The 13850-nt window shown below is 37.3% G+C and overlaps 1 pseudogene; it reads right to left on the bottom strand.

Moving 5' to 3' along the window:
• The window catches only part of LOC107697660 (usherin-like), a 241341-nt pseudogene that overhangs the window by 118831 nt on the left and 108660 nt on the right, over positions 1-13850 (bottom strand).

A 13850-nucleotide genomic window follows, 5' to 3' on the forward strand; every position in this document is an offset into this window, starting at 1 on the left:
GAGCCCCCTCCAGCAGCCAGTGCTGCGCGAGTCGCGTGAGTTCGGCGGCCTGGGCACGGGCAGGCAGACGGGGCTTATATTCCCGCTCGTGGAAGTGCTGGGTGGCACAGATAGGGGATAACCCCAGGCGGGCTAGGATTTCCTTCTTGACCTCCTTATATTGATCGGCGGGAGCAGCGGGAAGAGTGAAGTATGCACGCTGCCCTTCGCCCGTCAGCAGGGGAGCCAGCACCCGTGCCCAGTCATCCTGATGCCACCCTTCCAAGGTGGCCGTCGCTTCGAACATTTGTAAGAAGGCTTCTATGTCATCATGAGGGCTCGGGGGTCCGGCAGCGGAACACGTTGAATGGCGGCGGCATGCAGGGCTACGAGCTCCTGCTCTGTCTTCCCTTGACGGGTGGCGAGGTGCTCAATGATTTGTTGCTGGTGGATGCTAACCTCGGTGAGCCGCTGGAGGATTTCGTCCATGTTGGGGATACCGATACCAGTATATACAGTACAGTATTACTTACAGGTTTGGAACGACTTGTAGGTGAATAATTAATGACAGAATTTTCATTTTCGGGTTAACTATCCTTTTAAAGGGGTCATATGATGCGATTTCAAGTTTTCCTTTCTCTTTGGAGTGTTACAAGCTGTGGCGGGGCATATAGGACCTACAATAATGTACAGTATTTGAAAAATAATGTGTTTTTTGAACATTAAAGCATGTCAACATATTCTGTTACACCGAATACACAAAATAATGATCTTTAAAAAAGCATCATATGACCCCTTTAATATGCAGATACAACTGTAAGTCAGTCAAATATTAGTTTATTCACCCAAAAACTTTGCTTGAGCCAGTGTTGCTGTTGTCAGGATGACTGAAATGCTCAAACAGCAATGGCGTGACCTTGGAGATGGGGCTATCTGCTTGTTTGGCCTATGGCAGATGGGTGGTTGGGAGAACTGTTTGAAAACAGTCATTATTTTAATTTTTTCCTGTTACTAATATTTTTGTGAACGTTTCTTTCCTGCCCTACATTTCATACATTCATGTGTGACAATACAGAAGAAAAGATCTGTTACTTCTTCCATTACATCGCGACTCTAGTTCAGTACATGCTAAAGATAAGGCTCCATAATTTTTACTTACAGCACATTACCACCACAGAAATTCAAACACATCTCTCAACACTCCCACTCATTGGCTGTAATGCTTTCAGTCAGACCCATGCATGTGTGCACATTAACCAAGAGGTCAAGAGCCAAGCCTCCAAGTCCCCAGCCACCACCACTTACTGTAATGCAATCGACCGCAGGATATACAGCCCTGCTTGCAAATTAAAAGGGAATTAATTCCCCAAGTTCTCACCTCTCCTCTGGACCAGATAAGACTTCTACCTTCACAGGAAGAGGAAGAAGGGAGATGTGTGTGCAGGCTGAGTCCATAACCTCCACCCTTTCCCCATCTAAAGGGATGGAAATGCAGCATCATAAAGAAATCAATAGGCATGAATTGCCACAATGACTGGAAGCCTACAAATGTATCTCTCCCCCATTGCTTAAATCTTTAGCTGACGTTTTACATTACTCTGCAAGTGGAAGAAAAAAACACTCAGAACTTACCTGTTTAAGCAAAAATAAACATGCTTAATGAATTTATCTGAGCTCCATGCCCTCAAAGAATCATTCTCTGTCATCTACAACTAGCTCAGCCTTTTTTTTAGTCAAATCTTATAATTGTGGGAGTAAGAAATGTGCAGCCAAAACTCACTTTATTTCCACAAAGAGATAAATGGAAGGGTTTGGAGACTAAAGAATATATAACGGTTAAAAAGTCACTTTTTCCCTGAAGCTCTACATAAATCACAAGAGTAGTCAATATTTAATAATGCTAGCATCGGTCCACAGTCCCTTGATCACCCCTGTCATGTGTAATAGCCCCCGCTCCGATTTTTTTGACATAAAAGCTTGGCTTTACTGCAATACTAACATGTAGAGGGGTCATTACTGATCGACATTTCCCTTAATCTGTGATAGCCAGCCACCCACCGATAAATTCTCCAGCAATCCACTGGGAGAAATCGCTTAAACTTCTTCTCTCCTGGCACAAAAGACAGAGAGCGAGAGAGAGTGAGACGCCTGTGGATCTGACCCTGCTAGCCTGGCGCGAACAAACCCTCCCATCTCGAACAACACACTCCACGATAATACAAAAATAAACAGTGCTGAACCCTCTGGAGCCAATGATATAATCAAAGAAACCAAGAAAAAGCATAAAAATACTACTTTACACTCAACGTAAGCTATCATCTCCATCAGAGGTAGCGTTGTGAAAGTAAAAACAACAAATGCGTGCGTGGCAAGGCAAAGGGAAAACAGGAGTTTGGTTGGAAGAGTCCACTGGCAGTGATCTCGCTCTCTCAAATCAATCCCCCTGCACATCATAATCTTACTCTTTCTGCTCAGAAGAATACTTCAAAGCTCTTGCTCTATGAGAGGGGGGACGTGGCTGCCTTTGTGAGAGGTCACTTCCATCTGCTTGTACTAGGAGATTACAATCTTGAGTCCGTAAGCTGCTCGTCCTGCTTGTCAGATAGCTACTTTTAAGTCTGGATGGGCTGCACACTACCTCAGATTGGCCTGCAAGCTGAGAGGATCCATAGCAAACCGCTTGTATATTAAGTTACAGATTCAGCAGTATACAACTCAATGATACAAGGAAAGAAAACTACGGGTGAATGGCAACGGATACTTATTCATATGAGAAGCAGAAGTATACAAAGTAAGGCCTGTGTCCATCAAAGTTGCCGTCTATTTAAGTATAATATACAATTTAAAGTAGCTTGTTTGAAAATGTCTTCATACTTTATGTGCCATTGACCAATGAAGTTCTTTACAATATTTTGTTCTCAAGAGTTTAAAGTCCCCCTGTAGTCAAATATTTAATCCCTTAACGGTAATGGTTTAATGAAGATCATAACACTAAATATATATACCTAAAATATATAAATATAACTAAATCAAATCTGCACCCAACATATACCACACATGTTTTTAATGCACCGCATGCTGATTTTAATGCACCACATCAGCTTAGGCATACATACATATACATATAGTAATCTTACCGTGAATTGGAAGGAAAAAAAAAAAAAAACCTTGGCACAGAAGCTAGAATAGGTGTGGTATGTGTTGGGTATGTGTCATTATTACATTATTATTATTACGATTGTTATTACATTATTATTATTATTATCATTACTTTTATTATTATTGATATTACTGTTGCCGTCATCACAAGGTATTATTATCATCACCATCTTTAGTATTATTATTATTATTATGCATGCTAGTACTACTTAAATACTACTACTATTATTCAGATTGTCATTGCTGTTTATTTTCATTGCTGTTATTATCATTGCTGTTCTACTGCTGTTTTTGTGTTTTGTGTGCACCGTATGTTGTATGTTTTGCACTCTTAATTAAAAAAAAAATAATATATATAATCCCTTAAAACGTATCTTTGATCATAACAAATTACATATTTAAATGTTTTTTCTTGTGAAAATAATTTTCTCATCGAAGACTCCAATGCAGCCGTTTGTGATTCGCGCCCGCGAGCATACGCGTGTGAAGTGCAGACACCGATGCTGGAGAGGTGGGGCTGACTCCCGGCTACTTTTACACTGTTGCCACGGGTTATAATGCAAGTTAGCAGTTCTAAATTCACATTAAACCACAGGTTCATGGTTTTTTTGCTCTAATTTATTTTTGGTTTTGTGCTGGTATTGGTATATTTTGCATGCTAGTAATAGGAAGCAATCCCTTGACGTGATTGGTTATTGGATTGTGACGTAGCAAAACGTGTGACGTAGCAAACCGAGGGCTGTTTCAAACCGCATTTCTGGGACTGCCATTGGGAAACTACAGTTTTAAGGAGCAATACTCAGCAATGGTGTTGATTAATGGATTGGCACATGGTTTGTCTAAAAGCATATTAAAAACACCACATTGACAAATAAACAACATAAAAAACTTGATTTTCACTACAGGGGGACCTTAATTAATTGTGCCTGATCATTAAATACTGCACTAAAGAAATAGTTCACCCCAAAATGAAAATGCTGCCATCATTTACTCACCCTCATGTTGTTCCAAACCTGTATAAGTTTCTTTCTTATGTTGAACACAAAATAAGATATTTTGGAGAACCAAATCGTTGTTGGTCCCCATTGAGAAATACTATAGAAGTCAATGGGGAACATCAACTGCTTGATTACCAGCATTCTTCAAAATATCTTGGTCCCCATTGACTTCCATAGTAGGTGAAAGAAATACTATGGAAGTCAATGGGGACCAACAACCGCTTGATTACCAGCATTCTTCAAAATATCTTCTTTTATGTTCAACATAAGAAAGAAATGCATACAGGTTTGAAACGACATGAGGCTGAGTAAATGATGACAAAATTTTCATTTTCATAAAAAAAAAAAAAAAAAAAAATAAAACCGGAATTGAAGTCAATGGCTACCGTCAACTGGTTGAACAACAACATTCTTCAAAATTCAACAAAAGAAAGAAACAGATACAGGTTTGGAACAACATGAGGGTGAGTAAATGATGAAAAAATTTTCATTTTCAAAAAAAAAAAAAAAAAAAAAAAATCATATCGGAAAACACAATTGTCTTAATCAGTTCTAAGCCATTGTGAACTCACAATGAAATAAATACTACAATAAATACTAAACAATAAAAATTAAACTGAACTGAATAGAAATATTCATAATAATAATACATTTACCTTCAACCTGAGAGTAGCAAACGGCTGGTATATTAAGTTATATATTCAGCAGTATATAAGTCAATGACACAAAGAAAAAAAAACGACAGCTGAATGGCAAATCTCTGACAAATTTGATTCTTATTTATCCATACTAACAGCAGAAGTGTATAAGCAGTAAGGCCTGCGTCCATCAAAGCGGCCGGCTGATTGCTTTGTAAGTGATCTCTCGCAAATATTAACGATCAGGTGAGCTCAGCTTAATTAGATGCTGACGGAGTAATATGGCGGTCTGAGAATCAACCTCTGTTTTGTTTTGATTTTTCACAAACAAGCACATTATGGGTTATAATTTGCTGATGGTGGACGATTATGCGGTATAAAAATGTCAATGTATTCATTTAGGTAGGCTATAGTGAAACACACATACTGTAACACGCACACACAGGTCTGTTGGCAGGATTAAATGTGTAGAATCTGTAAGCTGTACAGATGAACTCTTGATTAATGGAGAGAGACAATCTATTCTATTGGCCTGGCAGACAAAAAGAAGTGCTGACACATAGAGGTGCAGGTCAGTCTTTTCATCTGAGACTGGCTGGACTTTGACCAGGAATACACAGAGTTTTGGATGCCTACCAGCAGGATATGTGAAAGAAAGAACAGGGGACACAGGGTTCAGCATTACACTCAATTCATTCACATACTGACAGTATATGAATGCAAATTGAATCTTAAAAATAGATAAAATCAGCCCTATGGAGCAATAAAGGAAAAAGGTTTAGTTGTATGCTCTTTTTATACACACTGCCATTCAAAAGTATGTGGTTAGTATGATTTTTAAAATGTTTTTAAATGAACTCACTTATGCTCACAAACACTGCACTTATTTGATCAAAAATACCAAAAAAAAACAGTAATAATGTGAAATACTACTACGATTTAATTTTTTGAATACATGTTAAAATGTAATTTATTCCAGTGAAAACTGATTTTTAAGCAAACATTACTCCAGTCTTCAGTGTCACATGATCCTTCAGAAATCATTTTAATATCCTGAGATTTCATGCTCAAGAAATGTTCCTTATTATTATCTATGTTGAAAACAGTTGTGCTGCTTAATATTTCATAGAAACCATGATTCTTTCTCAGGATTCTTTGAAGAATACAAAGTTCAAAAGAACAAAATTAAATGCATTTACTTTTGATCAATTTAATGCATCTGTGCTGAAGAAAAGTATTGCATTATTTAACTGACCCCAAACTTTTAAATGTTAATGTATATTTATGGCCTTTTGCCACTTTAACCGGATTTGGAAATGTTGTGAGCTGGGATCGAACTCGCATTACTTGCATGAGCACCACAGCTCAATAGTACTAACCATTTGATAATGGCCCCAGTAAAGCTATATATCCAATAACACATACATTAAAGGGGTCATAGGATGTCCATTTTCCACAAGTTGATATGATTCTTTAGGGTCTTAATGAAAAGTCTGTAACATAGTTTGGTTAAAATTTCTCAATGGTAGTGTAAAAAAACACCTTTTTTACCCTGTCAAAAACAGCTCTTTTCAGATCAAGCCATTTTTGTAGCATTTTCCTTTAAATGTTAATGAGCTCTGCTGACCCCGCCCCTCTCTTCCGAGCTGCTCTCAGAGAGACTGTTTACTTTAGCCGCATTCATCGTGAAACTTGCTAATTAGCACATTATTAGGAAAGGCGATTTGCAAAGATTCATTAAAAAAACCTTACACTCACTTCTGCTGTAGGTGAAGCTGGATCACGAATGATTTGCGCGAACATAGATGCATTTATGTAGATCGGGGGCACATTCCCTTCAGAAACAATGTAATCCACTGCAAGTTCAGCGGCTCAGATGTCGGGAGTAAATGACGACTGCTATGTTCATAATTACATCCAACAACAGAACACCTCAATCGTTTAGGAGTCATTCTTGTCTACATCTGCTCCAGCGGTGAAACAATGGAGGACTGATGACAGCTCACTCAGGGCGGGTCTAAGGTAAGACACCAGTCCAGTCTGTGCTGAAACGCTACTGTCAATCAAACTATCATGGGAGGGGCCTGTCTGTGTGACATCACACAGACAGACATCTGAGATCGGCTCGATTTGAGAGAGGGGAAAACATTTAACCAGATTAAGAAAAAACCACTGGGTGGATTTTTATCATTATAGGGTGGTTGTGTACACACTGCCACCACACATTCAGTTCAAACAACTTGTAAATGTGCATGTAGCATCCTATGACCCCTTTAAGAATGCATGTTCAGTATGTACTGTACAACATGAAAGCACACTTGTAATGTGTTTGACAAGCATCCGCATCTGCATTTCCGTACCTCCATAGAACCATAGAAGAAGTAATTCATGAGCTTCACAAAGAGTGTGTTTGCACCCTCACCCACTCATTACGGCAAACGTTTATCCTCTAACCAGCATAAGGGAAGCTCCAGCAGAGATCAAGGCGGCAAGCAGTGGGAGATTCCTTTTGAGCGTGCCATTACGCTTTTTAGCAAACCTGTCCGCTTTCATCCAGTGAAGAACGAGAGGAGAAGATCGCGGGTGTCCTCCCACAGCCCTTCTGGCCCGCGATAGCACCCAGCAGCCAGCCTGAGCAAAATGGAGGCCGACAACAATTCATTTAAGCCCATTACCGTGCAAGCAGGGTGTGCTAAGGTTCGCTGACCTTTCAGCATTTTTGTTTGTAAACAAACAAAGGGAAAACTGTACAAGTCAATACAAGCAGCAGAGGCAGCATGCAGGGAGGCAGTGTTGCGTTTACTCGAAGGAACTGAGGGGGGATGTGGAGGGCTGAAGGGAGCAGTTAAGTTTGATTTACCTGGCCCAGTGAAGAGGACTGTGTAGGTCAGGTTGCTGTTGGGTTTAGCTGGGGCCTCCCACTTGCCTCACACTGAATGTGGAGTCTCGCTGAGGACATACAGGGTCACGTGACCAGCGGGAAGCATCTCTGAAGTCCTGCCTTCCACCTGACAACAGAAAGAAAGGTCATGTCTGCTTAAAAGTAGAATTAAGCATTTAGTTTTACTCAAAGTCAGCATGAAATCGAAAGGATTCAAGGATGTTTAAGTATTTCAAGGATTTTTATTGTCATCCCAAAACATGACACATGAGCTGGAACGAAATTAAGCACTGATGTCTAGTTTAAACAACTCACACATGTATAGACATGCGATACCCAGGCACACACACACACATATATAATAGGGATGCACCGATACCACTTCCAGTACTCGCCCGATACCGATACTTTTATTTTTGGTACTTGCCAATACCGAGTACCGATACCAATATTGTGCGTGCTTTGTTTATCAGCTCGCGCACATCAGCTATACAGGCGTTAATACTGAATGTTTAACGTTATATTCATTGCATACATATACTTCGTAGTAGACATCCTTAACTCCATTCTGCTGTCTGTTGTTCTGTTGTCGGTGTTTCTTTGTCTGAATATGGCGCTGATCACATGCTGTGTGGTATCGGCATTTGGTATCGGGGCATTTTAACGAGTATGAGTACAGGAGCTCAGTATCGGGCCCGATACCGGGTGCATCCCTAATATATAACACTAGAACCTGAAGATTAGCAGCATAGCAATATAAAGCAACATAGCTTAGGAACATTTAAGTAAATTTAGTGCAAATATTATATCTATGAAATGCATTATTATGACCCTATTTACTTTCTATTCATCAGTGCATGTTAGTCAAAAATAGTTTGTCTTTGTTCAATCAAAATGTAATAATTAGATCTCTGTATGAAATAATTTTGTTTTTCTACTGACATTACAATAGTCCATGTGAAACAAAATGAAAAAGAACAAAAACAAAACAAAACGGGTTTAGTTAAATATTGCAATTAACTTGAAAAAAATCACATTACTGTAGTAAAATAAACTGTTCAAAGGTTTGGGATCAGTAACATTTTTTGTTGTTGTTTTAAATTAAATTAATAATTTTATTCAGCAAAGACACATTAAATTGATCAAAAGTAACAGCAAAGATTTTCACATTGTTACAAAAATTTTTTTTTTTAATTAACTTTATATTTCTCAACAAAATCCTAAAAAAATATAAAAAGGTTATTTTAAATGTTAATAATATTTTACTTTTGTGATCATAAAATACTTTTTTTACTGTACATTTGATCAAGTGCAGCCTTAATAAGCAAAATAGACATTTCAAAATCATTTTAAAAAATCTTGACCCATAACTTAAATAGTAGTGTAGGTTGAAGCCAAAATTCACACTGTCTGAACTGAAATTTTATATTAAACTCACTTAAAATTCCATACTTTGAGATAGCGTTAAGAGACATTATTTTAATAAAAAACAAAACAAACCAAAAATTTTAAATAAATAAAAATCACAGCCTGCACTTTTTCCCCCACCATCTGTCCACTAAATGATCAGATACTTCATACACCGACACCACAGCCACTCAACCTCTCGCTGCTTGCTCCAACTTTTGCTGTGTCTGCAGAACTGGCCATTTGACTAAATATTGCACGCATATTGGAAAAATGCCCAAATATGGCCCATCAAAGCAGTAACCAGCCCAGAGTGGCATTTATACCAAATGTCAAGCATGAGCAGAAGGTGCTTTATTGAACAGAGTGAATCGATCACCTTTATGATGTTGAGCTGCCATCTGACACGCAGAGGAGGCATTAACATAATGTAAATGTGGTGGACTCTCACCAGGGGCCCCAGAGCGCAGCCCTGAGCCGTGCAGGCCTGCACACGGAAGCTGTGGAGGCTCCATGAGGACAGATCACCGACCTCGAAGCCCATAAGGGACGAATTCTGCACCAGAATGCCATCCATCCAAAGACCATAGCTGCTAATCACACCTGTGAAGAGAAAATGAATACACGTTTGGCATATGGGCGATAGCTGTGTGATTGCGTACATGGGAATACAGGTTGTGAGACATGTAAACCTCTTGCATAATCGAGAATGCAATAGATGTCCCTAAAGTACCAAAATAATTGTTGACTACAGTCAAACATACATCGCCTTTAAGGACATAACCTAAACATCAACCAAAATAAAATAAAAAGAAATTCATTAATAGCTAAAAATCTAAAAGAACACGCGGCATTCACTGTACTTCTGCTATGAAGGCTAAAATTCTCCCTCCATCACGAACCCTTATTCCAAGACACGTTTTTATACCCAAATACTGTTTGCTCCACTGATTTCCTCACATGCCCTAAACTGGCCATTCTGTTTAAAGCCCTCTGTTAAAGCTGACCATTAGGGAAAGAGTGCTGTAAAACATGTAAACACAGCCGTATATTGCTCCTGCTCTCTTTATAGCTGCTCACGGGACACACCCCTCAAGATGGACCGGTCAGTTAAAAGGTTCAAGAAGGACAACTCAGCCTGGCCCAGTGCACAGCGAAATAATATGAACAATTACACTGAGCTTTAAATAAGCCTAAAAATGCACAAATATATTTATTTAATGTATTATAATAATATCTGAAATAAATACTTAATGTTTGTGCATTTATTTAAATTTGAATTTGTAACAATTTTATAATAATACACTGAGTAGGTCTTAAGATGGAAAATATATTAAACAATAAAAGCTGTGTGTTTTCTATAATCATTGCTAAAAGGAGATTTGATCCATACTTTTCAGAAAGTGTCATTAATTTAATGCACACTAATTCTGTGTTTTAAAAAATAGCATGCCATTAAAATGTTTATTTGAACATTTAGCATTTAACATTCAGACAAGATCAAGTTTTTATTTAAAAAAATTATTTTATTTTTAATACAGTACTTGAAAATGTGGAAAGCTTTGAAAATTCCTCAAAATATACAATGTAAAAAAATTATTATTAATTAAATGAACAATTTAACTACATAATCTGGTGTTCAATCAATTGTGCATTACTTAATAATGTTTAATTATAACATATAATATAATATTTATTACAGGAGTATTTATTATAACATTTATCATTTATTGTACAATTTATTTGGAATCAATTGGACTAAAATTACAGTTTATATCTGCAGACGATTAATAGGTATAATTAAGTATAGTAATTTAATAATAATAGGCAATGCTTTTTAATCATTTTAATAATTTCTCCACACAATTTCTGAAAAAGTTTATATACTTTATCATATATCAGAATATATCAGACCATATTAGAGGCCCTTTAACTGTCTAAACCAACACTTCACCTCAAAAATATGTAGAATATTGTAATAAATTAATAAATGATCAATTAATCTAATTTATCTATCTATCTATCTATCTATCTATCTATCTATCTATCTGTCTGTCTGTCTGTCTGTCTGTCTGTCTATCTATCTATCAAAATTTTTGTTCACTAAATGACCCCTGATAAATAAACAAAAAATAGTAAATAATTTATTTAATATTTTTTGTACTATGTAAACTAATGTTTTTCTTTACATAAAACAACCTAATTTATATAAATTATTATAAATACATACTTACTTAATACTTTTAAATACAGTAGATGCTAACTGCATGGCAATTAATGTTCACCAAAATGCAAAAAGTGAAGAATTTAATTCCAGAAGCACTTCTCCTAATCTGCATCTGCTCTCAAATGCAGGGGCCGCAGTGGTGACCCCATCCGGTGCTCAGGCTGAGCGAATGAAGCTGCTGCTGCGGCCCTGCCAGCCGCTGCTAAAGCTGCAGTTCACAGCATCAGTCAAAAGAGAGCACTTTTCATCCACTTAAAACGCAGCACCCTCCTTTCCTCTGTTTCGCTCACTCTCGCTCTCTCACACGCTCCCAGTCACACCACCACACAAAGTGCTCCTCTTTTCCTGTCCCCTTCTCTATGTGCTAACCCATCATTAAACATGAAGCACCCTTAACTAAACAGCCATTTGGAATATGAATTAACCTTTGCCGGGCACTAGTTTTAACCCCACTCACTGCTGAGCTTACCGAGGGTGGGGTCCAGGACACATTGAGGGAATGTGGGGAGAGTGACAGGATGTTGGGGGCTGGCACTTCCTCCGGTGAACTCTCCACAGTGTGGGCGATGCTGGGTCACTGAGGGTACACCCACCCGAGCAAGCCTGCAGGTCAAAAGACAAACTTTAAGTGGCATCATCAGTCAAACATAAAATATAAACAAGCTTTAAAAAGATTTTAAATGAAAACAGCTCTGCAATAGTTCTACATATATCTCTTCCTTGTAAGTGTATTTTTTTTATTTGGTTAATTAGATGATGAATTAGAAGACTGTAGTACTCTCAGCTCCATTTAGCACATTTATCAAGGGAATTCTGAGATATTCCCTTAAAATCAGCCCTAAAAAAATTGAAAAGAATTCAGCAGATCCAGTCTAGTCTTGCTAAGTATGTATTAATACTAAATACTACATAAATACACAAGCAAAATTTATTTTTATATTCTCTAATAATTTAAATGATTATTACATTTACAAAGTTGATTATCTTGCTATATATCCAAATCAGTGTAAATAATATAAGCAACAGGCAGTAAGAAAGTTTTATGTCTGTATGCTGATTTTAACACATTTTACCTTGTTCCAAATCTGATTTTTTTTAGAATGTATACCCAGCATTTTTTTTTTTTTCAAAAATAAGCACAGAAAATATTAAAAAGGTAGCACACTTCAAAATGACTTCTATATTGTGCAATAATTTTATATAATTTGTTATTAATTAAACAGACAAAAAGAAAAATATAGCAGAACCACATATAGGTAGAGTATAAAAATAATAATTAAAACAAAATAAAAAAGTGATATAAGATGACAAATAAATAATAATAATATAACAATAATAAAAAAAACTGGTGGTATTCTGTAATAATTTAAATGATTATTAGTTTCTTTGGCATGTAAATAATACATGTTTTTTATATGATTTTCAAAATTATATTGATATAAAATTGAAATAATATGAGTTTCTTAAAACAAAAAAATAAATTAATGAAAAAGTAATAAAAAAATTCAAATGAAAGTCTTTGGTATGATATGTTTAAAGGTCTGAATCAGTGAGTAATGAAAGTTAAAAGTTTGTGTGCTGAAGTGACAAACAATGTTCATTTTATACAAAATTCAATATGCCTATTTAAAGCCTCATTCTAATAAATTTACTAAGGACAATATTAACTGAAAGTCACAATGACATGATATTCTGCTTTTCTCATTTAGATGTGTGTATGGTGAAAGAGTGAGCAGGAACGCACTGCTATTTGAAACAAGTAGGTTGATCCAGGGACGAGGTTCCGCACTGTATAATCCTCAGAAAGCTCAGAGCTGTTATAGACGACGACCGGCTCTTCTCCTAAGGCAGACTGGTACAGCGTGTAGAACTCCAGCAGGCCGTTCACCTCCACTGGAGCAGCCCACCTGAAGAACACCAGAGACAAATCATGGAGTCTGATATCCTGTCACATGACCCCTGTACGTCCCCTGTGAGAGCTGCATGTACACCCAGCAGCAACTGTAGTCGCAGGTAAACCAGTGGACCACTCAGAACCCGGACAGAGTCTAAAAAGCCTGATCATGATAACTGTCCGAGGATGTGAGGACAGAAATAGGAAAGCCTGGTGGGTGAGCGTTTCACTCTCTAGCTTGACTTTCTAATGGCTAAATTTAGAACAGAGGACAATGCTATCTACTGAGGGATCTATCTGAAAGACAGAATCACACAGGACGACTGAGAGGAGAAAAGAAAAACTTAAAGACAAAGAGTTCTTCATCTTTGTGTGTATTTTGTTGTTCATGTCTGATTGTTTCAGATGCATTTTTCTAATTTGGAGATGATTAAAGTACAATTTTGTAAATATTCTTCTATTAGGCAACAGGGCTGACAGATGTATCGTTTGACATTACTAGCCCTGTAAAAGGTCATGAAACTGTTCAGTAGCTATTTCTGATATAGATATTTAAATCAGTAGAAATATCTACAGTAGATATTTCTACAAAAATCGTCTCAGGTTACGTATGTAACCATGGTTCCTCGAGGGAACGAGACGCTGCGTCGGAGGACGCTAAGGGAAC

The sequence above is a fragment of the Sinocyclocheilus anshuiensis genome, unplaced genomic scaffold, assembly GCF_001515605.1.
Source record: "Sinocyclocheilus anshuiensis isolate Anshui unplaced genomic scaffold, SAMN03320099.WGS_v1.1 scaffold446, whole genome shotgun sequence".
In the NCBI taxonomy this organism is placed as follows: domain Eukaryota; kingdom Metazoa; phylum Chordata; class Actinopteri; order Cypriniformes; family Cyprinidae; genus Sinocyclocheilus; species Sinocyclocheilus anshuiensis.